The sequence below is a fragment of the Rattus norvegicus genome, chromosome 14 (assembly GCF_021556685.1).
Source record: "Rattus norvegicus strain SHRSP/BbbUtx chromosome 14, alternate assembly SHRSP_T2T, whole genome shotgun sequence".
In the NCBI taxonomy this organism is placed as follows: Eukaryota; Metazoa; Chordata; class Mammalia; order Rodentia; family Muridae; genus Rattus; species Rattus norvegicus.
This window is the reverse complement of record NC_141547.1, coordinates 6,468,720-6,483,647: the sequence shown is the minus strand read 5'-3', so window position 1 is coordinate 6,483,647 and position 14,928 is coordinate 6,468,720. Positions and strand designations below refer to the sequence as shown.

General features: G+C 45.1%; 1 protein-coding gene and 1 pseudogene across 13 annotated transcripts in view; both read right to left on the bottom strand.

Moving 5' to 3' along the window:
* The window catches only part of Mapk10 (mitogen activated protein kinase 10), a 276,187-nt gene extending 261,583 nt beyond the window's left edge, over nucleotides 1-14,604 (bottom strand). For 10 of the 13 annotated variants that reach the window (XM_087582326.1, XM_087582329.1, XM_087582323.1 and 7 more), the window contains exons 1-2: nucleotides 14,214-14,603; nucleotides 8,997-9,111 (exon numbers count right to left, since the gene is read on the bottom strand). The gene's annotated coding sequence lies outside the window, so the exon portion shown is untranslated. 13 annotated transcript variants of the gene reach the window in all.
* LOC148001202 (small ribosomal subunit protein eS25 pseudogene) lies at nucleotides 4,424-4,955 on the bottom strand (annotated as a pseudogene).
* Nucleotides 14,605-14,928: the final 324 nt, after the last annotated feature.

The following is a 14,928-nucleotide window of genomic DNA, read 5'->3' as shown; positions in this document are numbered from 1 at the left end:
CCAGAGGGATAAATGGAGATGTCACATTCGGGCGGTTCAGGAGCAGAGACGGTTGGCAAATCGAAGGTGCCTCCATCCAAATTCGACGCCTACATGCCAGTGGAAAGCTGGAAGTCAGTCTGCTAACTGAGGTCTTACTGACTGACGTTCTGTGTTGCTAGCCTGAACTGCTGTGGGAGACAGGATAGTCAGTGGGCCCGTGAAAGGTTATATTTATGGAAACTCCCAAATTTTAAAAAGACTTGTAATTGTTTTCTAGTCAGTCTTTCATGGTCTCCCCCCACCACCCCAGGGGATCAACAAGATGTATCTGTGGGTAAAGGTGATTGCTGCCAAGCCTGATGACCTGAGTGCAAACCCAGAGTACCCCTGAGGAAATGACAAAGCCAACTGCCACATGTTGTTCTCTCATACTCATACATGTGTACACACACACACACACACACACATTCACACACTAATACTCTCACACACTCACACTCACACACTCACACACTCATGCATTCACACACACTCACACTCACACACTCACACACTCATGCATTCACACACACTCACACTCACACACTCACACACTCATGCATTCACACACACTCACACTCACACACTCATGCATTCACACACACACTCAAACACTCACACACACACACACACACACACACACACACACATACACACACACTAAGTTGTACTCCAAAGCTGAATTCTGTTGAGTCTCAAAATCCATCATTTTTCTAAAAGCACTACCATCAAGGTTGTTCATATCCCAATCTGAAGAGGCTTAAAAGTGGGTCACAGAATTTAATATACCCACAAACTACACTCCCAAAGAGGACAGCTAAAAAGAAAACAGTGAATCATCTAATGTGTACACTTTTTTATATTCTGACTATAATAAATTGGTACGTGCAACAAATACTATAAACCAAATTCTTTCAATTCTAACTTGAAAACAATTCCCATATTACAGGAACTCTCATTAGTATCTCAAACCCTGGTTTCAATAATAGTTCCTCTAATGCCAGTTCTCAGAATACAAAGACTTTTTCATGAAACCCCTGAGAGATAATGAAAGCTTTGGAGACACTAATTTCCTCTCTAAATACGAGCCAGGGAAACCCAGCTTTCCCTGAAACAGTAAAGTATGTGATCTGGTGTCGATTACTTCAGTGACTCAGCATCCAACATCCTTAGAGGCCCATAGCTTGAGGGGGCGAATCAATCAGTGTAAAAACCTTTCCAGGTTGTGTGCGGAACTGGAGAATCTTGGTCCACCTGAGCTGCCGGAACAAAGTAGCAACAAAGTAGTCTATAGCGGGAGCTTGTGAAACAAACAATGCTGGCAATTCTGCAGGCTGGCAAATGGAGGATACAATCAGATGTCCTGGCTTGTAGCGGGCCTCGCTCACTTGCCAGAAGAACCTCTGGATTCTGTTATAGGGACATTTTTCTCAGGATAAGGACTCACCCCTCTGATGTAATCATCTCCCAAAGGCCAGGTCAACTTAGGAGTTCAGATTTAGTATATAAACTTGGGAGGAAAGCCAAGCATGGTAATGCACACCTTCGGTCCCAGTGCTCAGGAGACAGAGGCAGACAGATATCTGTGAGTTCGAGGTCAGCCTGGTCTAGAAAAAGAGTTCCAGGACAGCCAGAACTACACAGAGAAACCCTGCCTTGAAAAGCAAAAATCAAACAAATAATAAAGAAAGAAAGAAAGAAAGAAAGAAAGAAAGAAAGAAAGAAAGAAAGAATGAATGAATGAATTTGGGAGAGAAACTGAGTACTCTGATTATGAGGACTTCTCCAGAACAACAATATCAACCAACCAGACCTCCAGAGCTCCCAGGGACTAAACCACCAACCAAAGAGTACACATGGAGGGACCCACGGCTCCAGTCACATACGTAGCAAGCATAGAAGCAGAAGGAGGGGGGTGGAATAGGGAGTTCCAGAGGGGAAACCGGGAAAGGGGATAACATTCGAAATGTAAATAAATAAAATATCCAATAGAAAAAAGGAATACTTTTCCCAGTTTCACTGAGTTTAAACAATCCTACGTATTTAGTTTCCCATCTCAGTAGGTTGGCAGTTACTGAGAATCAAGACAGAACAGTCCTGGGAATGTCAGACCAGATTAGTCCCTGACCTGGTTCACTTGTAAGGTGTTTGGTCCCACAAATCTGTGAGAATGGGGTCTCTTACTTTAGTCACTATGTATTGTTTCTCGGGATTCTTGCCTCTGTGTTTACCTAGAATTTAACTAATCAGTGTCTGAAGGCTCCATTCAGACCCAACTTTCATCTTTAATGCTACAGAACATAGATCTGATTTTTTTTTTTTATGTATGTGGCTCAAAGTAAAAGTCCCCGGACTCTGCCACCACTGACTTCATGACTTGGGAAGAATCACGAAATAGTTTCCACTTCCTTGTCATCGTTTGTGAAATCAGTGTGTTCAGAAGGGTCTCCGGAAGGGCCGAATGGCCCGGCATAGGCAGAGCGCTTCAAGTGTTTGGTATGCGGTGGTCAGCCACATAGGCTGACAGCCTGAGCTTTACTGTGGCTTCCTTCTTCCTGCTCTTGTCTGGGCAACTGTAATTCTGGGGTCCTAAGGATCTCGAGGCTCGGAGGTCATTGACTTCCTTTTCCCACACAGAGCAAGAGAGCTCCTAACAAGCCTTCCCTACATGGTGAACCATGAGGGTGCACAAACATTTACACAGACCTGAAGTTACTATGTTCATAAACATGTACATAGAAGCAGTTCCACAATCAACACGCTCTCCTGGGTGTAATATCTACTGTCTGTCCTCCATTCACAATCGAAAACCAATCTTGTACCTTCTAACTTCTCCCAAAGAGCCCTCAAAGTATTTTAAAGCAGCCACTCTCCTCAGTGCCCAGTCTCAGCGCCCCCCCCCCATCTCTCTTCTCCGGGCTAAACGGTGTGAGGTCTCCTGATTACCTATCACAAGGCACACGTACTCAGTCTTCACTATCCTCTCTCCCACGTTCAAGACCCACTTCCTTCCCAACAGTAGCATCGCATGGGATTCCAATGCCCTTCAAATGGTAAAAAGGACAGTGGGTACTTTGTTTAGGAAAGCAAAATTAATTTCGTCAAAAATTAGCCAATGCTTATAAAAATGAAATTAAAGTCATCCCCTCTGACAGAGGTGTCAAACGACACAGACTGTCACTTGCATTACCTACTTAGAGGAGACTGTGAATTTCTTTCAAGCCATTTTCCAGACAATTCCGGGGGCTTTTACAGAGCTTAATTATTTCTATCTGGAGCCATACACTTCCCTCCTCGGTCTTCCTGGGTCCTGCATCTGCCATTCTGTATGTCTGTTTCTTGTATTGCCTGTCTCTTTTTCATTCATATTTCAAGAAACAATCATTCAACAAGTATGAACTCGGTGCCTGCTAAGGACAGAGTAGCAAATACTGGGCTATATGAAGGAGCTTCGAAGGTAAATAAATCTGACCAGGATTACTTCCAAGCTGATGCGGGATCACACAGAAGATGCATAATAAGGCACTGTGGGACACGGTGAGGGGAATCTGCTCAGATTGCTCCAAAGGAACTGGGAAAGATGCTGAATGGAAAAAGAGGAAAGACAACCTCGAAGAGAAGACACCAGAAGAGGGCTGGAGTCAACGTACACAGTGCGTTTAATTTTTAGTGTGCGTGAAATCACTCGAGTCCTGTTCAGAAACATTCTGAGTCAGTGGGTCTCAGGGGACCTGAGATGCTGCAGTTCTGTTCAGCTCTAGAAGAGGCCACACTGTGCCTTCTAATGTAGCAAATGGTTGAAAGGATGGCGTCGTGGATGAGTTTGGAATGTCCCCCACAGGGTCATGGATTGGAACACCTTGACTTTATGCATCGGACTTCAGGAGGGAGGTCACTAGTGCAGACCTTCGAGGATGACAGCCCAGTGCAGCCCTCTGTACTCCCTGATCCAAACACCATGGGATGAATCCAACTACGGTTCTGACATCATCTATGGCTCTTCCAACATCCTTCCACGAGACAATGGGCCCTTCCTCCTTTAAATCTCATTTGTCAGGGTTATGGTTGGAGGGATGGGGAAGCAACCACCATAGTCATCCTAGGCCAGTGTACTTGTTCTTCTGACTGGGATGTTCTCTCCAGCAAACTGATTGCAAGCAAACACTACCAGAGGTCAAAAGCACCCTTGACAAGCCTAACCTTACAGACATCCTATCTTGGCTCATCTCATCTTAAATGGACTCAAGATACTTCTATTAGCCACCAGTTGGCCCAAGTCGTCCAATGCAAAGCCTGCTTTATAACAACATGTTGTGTATTCCACGTAGCTAATTGGGATGTGCAGATCCCTGCTGCCTTTAATCATCACAGTTAAGTATCACCAGCGGGGCAAATGGTCAAGCCTCAAAATCTGAAGCAGGATTCTTCTTAATGACTTTTTTTTGATTCAATAAACTTTTGTTTTCCCATATGTACAGCTGATTCACCAGCAGCTGGGGCGTCTCCACCCTTTGTGTTTCCGGTGTCAACTACTTGGGCTCTGTGCTTTGAAGCCAGCCTTCTAAGCCCTTTACTAAGTGGCTCCTGAAGGGCTGCCCTGGCCATGGACCCGTGGATCTCCAGTCTCTCGGAGACCACAGCTGGAGCCATAAGCTATAGTTTGGGAACTTCCTTACAAGGTTCGTCGGACGTAGTAGCTTTGTCAGGCAGGATGAGGTTGTTCAGATTGTCCTGAACTTTGCCTTTGGACCACTTCTTCTTTTTGGCCTTGCCACCATATTTACTTAATAGGTCTTTGTCTTTTTTGGCCGACTTTCTGGCATTTTTCTTCTTGTTGTCATTTTTGGGTGGCATGGCGAAACTCAGAGAGTAGTGTGGACCCCTGCAGCCTCGCTAAGATGTCCAACTTCTTGCTTTTGAAATTAAAATATAATTACATCATTTCCTCCCATATAACCCTTTGCCCTCTCTCAAATTCATGATCTTTTTCTTTCATTGTTACACACATACACACACACACACACACACACACTCTACATATTTACATATATATTTCTAAGTATATAAATGTAACTTGCACAGTCTGTATAGTATCATGTGTATGTATTTGATTTCAGGGCTGACCACTTGGTCCTGGAGTAGCATTTGGGAAGGTTCTCCCCCTATGAAAGACTATTTCTCCTGTCTCTGCATTCCTTAGTTACCGAAACACAATTCTTAGTAGATGTATATCATATGTGCATTAATGTGAGGCAAAACAAAAAACAAAACCCACAAGTCAATGTATTGTAAGTTGGGGCCATCTCCAAGCAACAGGCAGAGTGAATACAGTCAGAACAGAGAAGGTGCAGCAAACCACAGAGGACCAGGACAAGTGAGTATGGGGGTGCATTGAGACCCATTGGAGTCCCCAACACTGTTAGGTGACAGGAGCCGCTAAGATGGGACTGGACAGGAATATGGTGCTCTTTAAGGAAAACAGAAATTATTACATGGGCAAGAGAGTATAATGAAGAGTCCTTATGCAGGCAGGTCTTACAGTAATGCCTGTAAAATAAATTAAACATGTGTGGTTTCATTGGTAGAATCATCGGCAAAAAGATATGATGCCAAGCTACTTGAAGAAGTCATATAAAGATGACAGAGCCTACTTGGTGACAGTGATAGCAGACTTAGACCAAAGGATACTAACCTGAGAAGCATTTAGGATAAAGATGGGTTGATTTTTAGTTCCACTCATTAATTTTAAAACCAGGCGGTTGTTATTTGCTCTTTCTTTGCATTTTTTTCTGCAGTCCTAGTGTCTACTCGTTTTTTTGTTCCTCAAACAATGAATATTTTAATCAACAATAACATAAATCTTTGCCAATAATACTTGCTTTTCCTATAGTGTCTACTCTTAACATAACGCTTGGTTATGTTAAGCCACCCACTCTCTGCAGCAACTCATACCACATCCTTTAGGAAGTAAAGTGTTGACCCAAATAAACACTGTAGTCTCTTTTAAACCCTACATTTTATAACCCTACAGGCTTTAATTAACTTCTTATTAAATATTACAATCATAAGATATGTTCTTCGAGGCTCTAAGAATACCAAGACTATAAATCCTTGTATATGGCTTACATGAAATCTGCCATGCCTACAGATATGTCAACCTGTGACATTTCCCATCCCCACCTTCTTCACCACCAACGGCATTCATTTCCAGGTCTACTCCTTTGGTGTGCAGCCACTGCCAGCCATTCTTCATGCTCTCAGTATTTTTTTTTTCCTGCAACAGCACTTCAGTGTTCCCTCTGGCCTTGGCCTCATTAGCCCCTGAACAAACTCTGAGAAACTAAAGAACTCTGGAATCAGGAAGACCTCATGTTGAGCGCTAAGTCCTGCTTCTTCATTATCTGTCGCGAGTTTTTAACCTCCTAAACTCTGCATCCCCTGTTCTGTAAATCACAGACATGACTGAAGATTAATGTTTGTAAAGTACTTGGCGTGCTGCCTATTGCCCAGTAAGAGTTCAAAAATGATGAGACTTTGAGAAACAAATCTTAAAAAGGCTGCAACAGGCATTTCACAAGAGAAGAGCATTAATTGGCTGCATTAAGAAAATGGAATGGTATTCCTCATTAGTAATCAGCGAAATGCAAATTGATACTTATATGAGTATAATTACACCTCCACCTGAGGAGAAAAACATAGGAACTTGCAAATGAAGTACAAGGAAGACACGGTGTGTCCAACTTAAACATGTTTCTGAATTATCTATTAAAATTAAAGGCACGAATGCCCCAAAACAGCGATTCCTTCTCTTGATATTTATTCTAGACACATGTGATACCATCTGAATGCCTGTCAACAGCAAAAGGATGAGCAAATTTTTGTAGATTTCTACAATAAAATGCTATGCACCAACTCACACAAATATGCTATACGTGTGAACGTTAGCATCAGAGGATTAAGCATATACTATAAGGACAGAGATGTGGAACTAAAGTGCAGATAAACTGAGACATATATTGTAGAGCCACTTAGTTATAAATTCTACAGAGAGCAGCAGGGGTGGGTGACAGGTAAGGTTCCTAGGCTGTAGAGGGAAAGGTATATGATCTGGGGCACCCAGGGCTTGCTGGGAGACTGAGGGGCACGCAGGGCTTGCTGGGAGACTGTGGGGAATGCAGGGCTTGCTGGGAGACTGTGGGGGCACGCAGTGCTTGCTGGGAGACTGAGGCACACAGTGCTTGCTGGGAGACTGTGAAGTATGATGCATGACTATCTTCACCTTCCATTTCTGATTATAGCATACATTATATCACAGATAATAGAAGACATAGTAAGTTCTTCTAGTGGATGAAACATCTACAATTTTAAAGTAAGCCAGTTGCATCACTCTCCAACTGTACAAATTTCTCCATTTCTATACAAATCCAAGCACCTTAGCTTTGTCTATGAGATCCTTCACGTGTCTCCTGTACCCCTCTCCACCGATGCTGAGCTCCCGGCAATCACTCCTGCGGCCGATTGTCTAAGTGTCCCCGCCATGTGTTAACTGTGCCTTTCCTCTGGCTAACCTCTTGCTCCACGTAAGACTCCACTAAAACATCCCTTCCGTGAAGTCTTCCTTGACTCGTTTTCACTGTATCTGTGACATTCTCTGAAATCCCTTTGAACCCCGTGTCCACCTACTGAATCACACTTCACGAGTATACAATCTCTAGGATATATTGGTCCTAGTAATAGCACATCATGTAAGTGGCACATTCTTTAAACTGAAAAGTCCTTTAAGACAGAGAATTCCATCTAGTCAACAAGCCAACAGCATATCTGCACAACCGACTCTCGTTAAGTGTTAGCTTAATAGATAAATGTTTAGCCTGGGGATAGAGCACGCCTTCTAATCGCGTAACATATAGCAACATATTAGAGTCAACCATATAAAGCTGTCATTGTTATAGATCGTAAGTGGTTGGTTATTGGCAATTACATGATTGTCCCTTTATAACGAACACACAACACATTCTTGTAAAGCACACTATAGTGGATCTTGGATATTGGATTTGCATCTTGGGTGTGATGGTTGGCAGATTGTAAAAACCATAACGTGAATCGCTATAGAATTTATTTTCTCAGATTTGTGCAGAAGAGCCACATTAAGACATGGGACAGCCTTGCGGAAGGAGCCACCAGGCCAATGGAAGTGAGGCATTATTGATCACCAACACCAACAGCTTCCAGGCACTGATTCTGCATTCTGTTCCTCAGAGATGTTATCTGGCAGACTGTAGCTTCCTCACCTGGACTTTGGCTTACTAACTGCTAACTTTAGTAACTATGATGCAAGTGTAGATTTGACTTTAGACACTGTATTTCGGCGTGCTGATATTTTCATAAAATAATACATTTTTCAAATCATTCTAAGTAGTAGAGCAATTAACTATAACTTTAATGTTGATTTCCTGAGTAGATGGATCTGTAGCTGAAAATGTCCACAAATGTGATGGGGTTCTCTCTCCCGTGTGTCTGAAGCGCTAAATGACGTGCGTGAGGGGGTTGGAGGTGGGGTGGCACATGCAGGCTTGGTCTGAAATCAACCCATCGTAATTCAGCTCAGAACCAATTTTTCCCCTCAAAGAGTTTAATCAGTAGCAAACAGACAATGCCACATAAGAGAATGTTACCCGACCTTTACTCTACAACATGGAGTTACTAACTGAAGCGATCCTACGTAGACCGGGATGGCTCGTGGAGATGATCGCTGTGGTGTGTCTCAAAACCACAGAATTATCCGCAGTATTAGAAGCACCACACCATCAATTAATGAACAAGCTCTTTTCCAATGACTTCTGCCTAGACTGACTCCATCTTGAACAGTGCTTCTTCAGATCGATCTACACGAGGTGATATGTGTCGACACGGTAAATGGGTCTTGTTGACTATCAAACGTCCTACCAAAGAACATTTGTAGCCGTTTCACTCACCACTGCTCGTGTGATTTCTCATCTACGGGAAAGGGGGTCTACATCAACAGCCTCTTGCGTGAGCAGCCATAACCAAGATCTGCGATGGTCCTGCTGGTGGCGCTCTCACAATAGCCTGAAATCAGAACAGAACGGAACTTCGGTTTGATTTTAAGATCTCACACTAAATTTCGTCTTCACGATTAACACCAAAATACTAACACCAAACACAATAGAGCCATTTCCCAGGTGGCAAGGAGCAGGGAAACGACACAGGACATTTGAGATAAGCGCCTCTGTCAAAATCTGTTGCAAATGAAGAAACTTTGGCGGCCTCCATAGCGGAACAGGAAAAAGCTTGTAAAATCTGAACATAGAACTCTGTTAATAATTATTTGAGCGGAGAGGATATTTACTTTTCTAACTGTGGACTTAGTCTCGAGATACATCAATCAGCCTCCATTGGAGCATCGTCTTCTCTTTACGGTGGAGTTCACCGGAAGAACGGCTACGTGGTTACCAACAAAAAGGATCCTCCGGAATCCACAGCATGAAACTAAGTTGATGCTGGCTTGGAGGCAAAAGACGTCGCTTTAGTAAACCGATCTTACCACAAACCTTTCGCTCTTTATCCTTGCTGTCTGCCTTAGTTTAGAGCAGATTCTCATGGCCCATGACAAGTTTTCAATGTTCTACCTACCTATTGTCAAACGGCTTATCAAATATGGCCGCCATCCTAAGATAATCTCCCTTCTGGTCAAACAAGGGTCTCACCCCGCCCCAGCCAGAGTATGGCCATTTTCCCTAGGAATACCCTTCCCACCATCCGCTCACCTACTTCTAACATCCCAGCGTGCCCTGCTTCTTCGTCATACATCGACATTTTAGAGCGGAGCGTATCTTCTCTCCCTCGTTCCTGTTATACTGGCCATCAAGCTGTCCTGTCCTCACTGCTCAACTCAACCCCCCACACAAGCATCAACTCCAACAGCTGAAGCCCCTCTCACCGTCTTCTATGCAAAGCACTTCCCACTTGACAGACACCTGTTGTGTGCCTAGTGTGCCTATTGTGTGCTAGGATGAACAAGACAGTATCTGAAAGCACAGGAAATTACTGTCGGGTGAGGTAATTGGTGTGAAGAGGGAAGCTCCCCCACCACCCCACCCCACCCCCGGCCCCCCCACCCCCCCGCCGAGACACAGAGTAAAAAGAGCCAAGTAAGTAGACCTAGAAACCTGCTTTCACACTCTGTGGTTTCAGGTCCCATTTCCACACAGAAAGAGAACAATGGCTCCAAGATCCCACACTTAGGAAGTGTCTAGTACATACAGGCAGGCCACTAGCCACACGCCAGGACTTTATTTCTGTGAGGGAACCCCACTGGCATTCATTTCCAGTGCTTTTAAGTCTCTGCTGTTTATGTTTTTGTCTTACTCCTGACGTTCAGGAGAGAAGGGGGAGGGGTAAGGGGAGGATTGAGTAGAATCCTCTCTCTTACTGTGCAAGCTGCTTAGCAATGCCTGACGCCTGTGCCATACCTGGTGCCCTGTGGTGCCCTGTGCCATACCTGGTACCCTGTGCCATGCCTGGTGCCCCGTGCCATACCTGGTACCCTGTGCCATGCCTGGTGCCCTGTGGTGCCCTGTGCCATGCCTGGTACCCCGTGCCATACCTGGTGCCCCATGCCATGCCTGGTGCCCCTTGCCATACCTGGTGCCCCGTGCCATACCTGGTGCCCCGTGCAATACCTGGTGCCCCGTGCAATACCTGGTGCCCTGTGCCATGCCTGGTGCCTTGTGCCTTGGCTACACCTTCAGTCTGCACACTACTCAGAGCATTTGAGAGACTGTGACTGGAATAATTCCACAGGAGCTGGTTGTCATTTATTTTTCTGTACAGAACTTGGGTTTCCATTCCCACCTGCATTATTTTATGAAATCTGTAGGTTTTGTATCTTGGAGGCACCAGGGATAAGAAGGGTGAGAAAGGCCAAAGTAGCTTGTTGTGGGTCCAAAACGTCAATAAGACTATGAAATCCTTTACTGAAAATAGGTGTGTTTGGAAACTGCTCTCAAACATACAAGTTTGAGCCAGAGATTTTTTCAGTGTTACCTGGTGTTTCCACTCATTTTACCAAGATTCACTATTACAACATTAAACATAGGGGGAAACAATGGTCCTCAGCGGTCAGAGTTTTTAACTTTCTTTTCTGTACTTTAATTAGCTCATGGATTGAAATGTACTCAAACTGTGGGGCTGGCGGGGGTCGGGGGCAGCATTGGCTCAAAACACTTGAACCTCAGTGTCAAAGCCGCCAGGGAGTAACTAACACACGCAAGCTCTGTTCTGGAAGACAATTTCTCTTCACACAACATGCAGCAAGCCCTTTTACCCGAATCGGCAGCACCGAGTCTCAACACAAGATTATGTAATGCAATAAATATTCTCAATATGCTGAAGACACAAATGGATTTGGTTCGCCTTGACTGATGCAGCTTCCCTCCTGGGAGCCTGTAGGCCGCTTTCCCCACGAGCCCTCCCCTCCTAGCTCCAGAGAAGGCGCAGTAGCAGGTGCCTGAGTGGTAGGACCTCCTGGACAGGCATGCCTGCAGCAAGGAGAATGCTGTGCTTCTTTCTAGACCCTACTGTACACTTCTGCGCCCCTCTAGACAAGATTGCCACCGGGCCAAGCAAGAGCGTTGGGAAGAACCGTACAGGAAGCAGATGAACGGGAATGAGGTCCTCTCCGTGTGGGCGCGTTTGCTTCTCCTACAGATTGCAGGAAGCCTTCGCTAGCAGCCCATTTTCCTGACGAGCAACCAAAGATTTGCTTGGCTTAACTCATATCCATTCCACTCCACATCCTGCCTCTGGCTACAAATGTGACCTGAGGTCAGCTTCTGGAGCAAGAAGCAAACACTCCTGAGCCCCGCACTTAGCAAACAAGGAAACCTCCCTTGCTCTTTATCTTGTCATCAAGATGGAAAGCCTTCGTGGCTAGGCTCACAGTGAAAGAAACAGGTTCATTCACACGAGGCTAGGATATAACTTTTAATATATGTACGTGCCTTCTATCGTTTACATTAGGCAAATCTCCTTTGCTTCCGATATTCCTATAGCACACACTGACAGTGAGTGAGTTTTGCTGTAGATTTTAAATGACACGTTCTATAGCATCCATATCACCGCTCAGTTCCTCTTAACCTTGAAACATCTTGACCACGTACTATGAAGCCGTAGTACTAGCTGCAGATGCGCTAGACAATGACAGAGAGAGAGCACTCTCAGTCCCTGGGGGAATCGCCCCTTCCGGCATGCAAACATACCCCTCCCCTAGCAGATGCTGTTTTGAGGGACAGCAGGAAGGAAGCTGGAGGCAGCTGAATTCGCCACTCCCCAGGTAGTTTGGGCTTCCCAGTCACCAGGACCCTCTTTCATTACAACTGCAAAGATTCCGTCCTGAAAATGAAAGCCGCTCGTGACCGGAGAGAAGGGGAAGCCAATGAGGAAGCGGGAAACTCACACTTAAGGTCAAACCACCTTTCTCATCTGCTTTTCTAGTCCCACTGTGGGGAAAAGACGATCCTTTCTAGTGCAAGTAGATACATAAGCTGTACAATTTGTGTCAATTTGAAGGGTAAGACCAAGGTTTGTTGTTTGTTTGTTGTTTCTTGTTTTTCAAAGAAAGAAAGGAGGCACACACCAGAAGCAGCCAGACTGCTATATCAAACTGTTCTAGCCCTAAGTCCCTATGATCCCAAAGTGGAGTTGGAAGCTCGTGAATTCATTCATGAGCATGGCTCCTGTGCATACATGCTCACTGAGGACAGCCGTCTGCTGAAGCCTCTCTGAGAGAAGTGGCTGCTACCGCAACCATTTTAAATATGTTGATCAGCATTCTGCAAACCGGTCCAGGACCCAGAAAAGCAGCATTAGAAAGGGGCAGAAATTGGACAGGTAGTGCCTGGTAACGCTAGCCTTCCTTCACTCCTAGCTGTGGCTTGTCCCATATGACTTAGCCTGTGTTCGTGAAAGTTATCTCTGTCATGCAGACATATTGCTCTGCAGTAAATGAAGACCATGTAAACAACCTTGTGGCTGCTCCAAAACCTACAGCCCTGGGGTAATACATTCCTTTTTGTGGCCAAATTGCAATGCCCTTGAAAGTTATCTGCAAAAGGAAGTCAAACCAGCACCTTAGTCCCTTATTTAAATGGTGGAAGGTATATATATATAGTTTTCTTGAAATATCCATAGCCTGATTTACTTGGAGGTTTTCGAATAAAGCACACTTATCCTCTGAAGCACAAACATATAAATTCTGATAGCTGTATCATCATCTCTCTTCCAGTGGCAGCTCCTTTTCCTTTCTGAAAATGCTCTGACATTTCTAGGGGACACAGCATCTCAGCACAGAATACCTGGGAACCTTGCCATAGAAAAACGCTGCCCGCTGTGACTGGAAGATCACTTTCTTAAAGGGACCTTCACCTAGGCGGCTGCCCGCCTGCAGTGCCAGTGTTTGCTCCTTTCCCTGCTCTGGTCCCTGTTCTGTGCTCCTGTCTGCAGCCCAGATTTAACTCGGGGTCTTTCTACCAGAGGAACATAGTTCTAATATATTTGTAAAGACCTCTAAACTCTATGAATCTATTCTGCAATATTTAAGTTAAACCAGTCTGGAAATAAACATTTATGTTTACTAATGACATTTTTTGAATGTTTTTATGAGACCCATAACATTTCTCAGATAAAAGTGAGATCCAGACTTCTAAGCAAGCCTCTCTCTCTCTCTCTCTCTCTCTCTCTCTCTCTCTCTCTCTCCTCTCTCTCTCCTCTCTCCTCTCTCCTCTCTCCTCTCTCCTCTCTCCTCTCTCCTCTCTCCTCTCTCCTCTCTCCTCTCTCCTCTCTCCTCTCTCCTCTCTCCTCTCTCCTCTCTCTTTCTGCACCCTGGTGTGTGTTTCTTTTACTCTGCCAAGTCATAATAATAACGGTCTGTCCCACCTTCTGGAATCCTTCATTCCAAACAGAAAGGTTTCAGCATCTCTCTGAGAAGAGATGCTTGCCCAGAGAGAATGCCAGTCTTCCTGCCCAGAGATAGTACGCTTCGTTAGACCGGCTCTCCAACACCCTCACTTCCTACTTTTTCAAGCTCTCTCCCATCCCACCAGGAGCAATGACAGATATCATCCACCCTCCCAAACCAGGTTAGAACCCAGAATGAGCAAGGAGTCACCTACCATTCCGTGCCTGAGAACCAGGATCCTGGTCCGCCTGTTTGCCCCAGAAATCCTCCCTACTGGGCTTTCATTAGCCACATTCCAAACCGGAATAAGGAGGAGAGTCTTTGGAGGTGCAGAGATTGTTTAAAAATAATAACAGACAGGTGATTTCCAAGAAGACCCAATCTTTAGCTCACTCAAGCCCCTAGGAATTGAGGAGTGAGGAAGAAAAGGGAAATATGTAAAAATGAAAATAGAAAAAAAAAGGGTAAGCATATAAGAAGCACCACCCACCCCCATAAAAATAAACGGAGACGAGGAGGCTTAAGAGAAGAGAGAGCGGCTTGCTGAATCACCCTCTCACTGCCTGGAAACCATTGTGCAGCGGGAGGCTGCCTGTACCATTGTGGAGCCTACCAGAGGAGACGGACAGAGGGCTTGGGGAATGGGGTTGCTATGGCAACTGAAAGGAGCACACATGACGTCAAAGCCCAGAGAGGTCTAGGGAGGGGTAGGAGGAGGAAAGAGAAAAAGGAAAACGTCTATCTGTGGCTACAGCTACCTCGTTTTCTGGCAAAATGAGAAGCAGGCTTCGGAATGTAAAGGAACGGGAATGTGGCGGCCGCGATCTGCAAATTCAGCGCTGGCGGGGGATGGGGTGGAAGGGATTCTGCACAAAGCCAAGAAGCATCTTCTCTGCCTCTCGCTCCAGCTCTGCACAGCACCAAGGGCA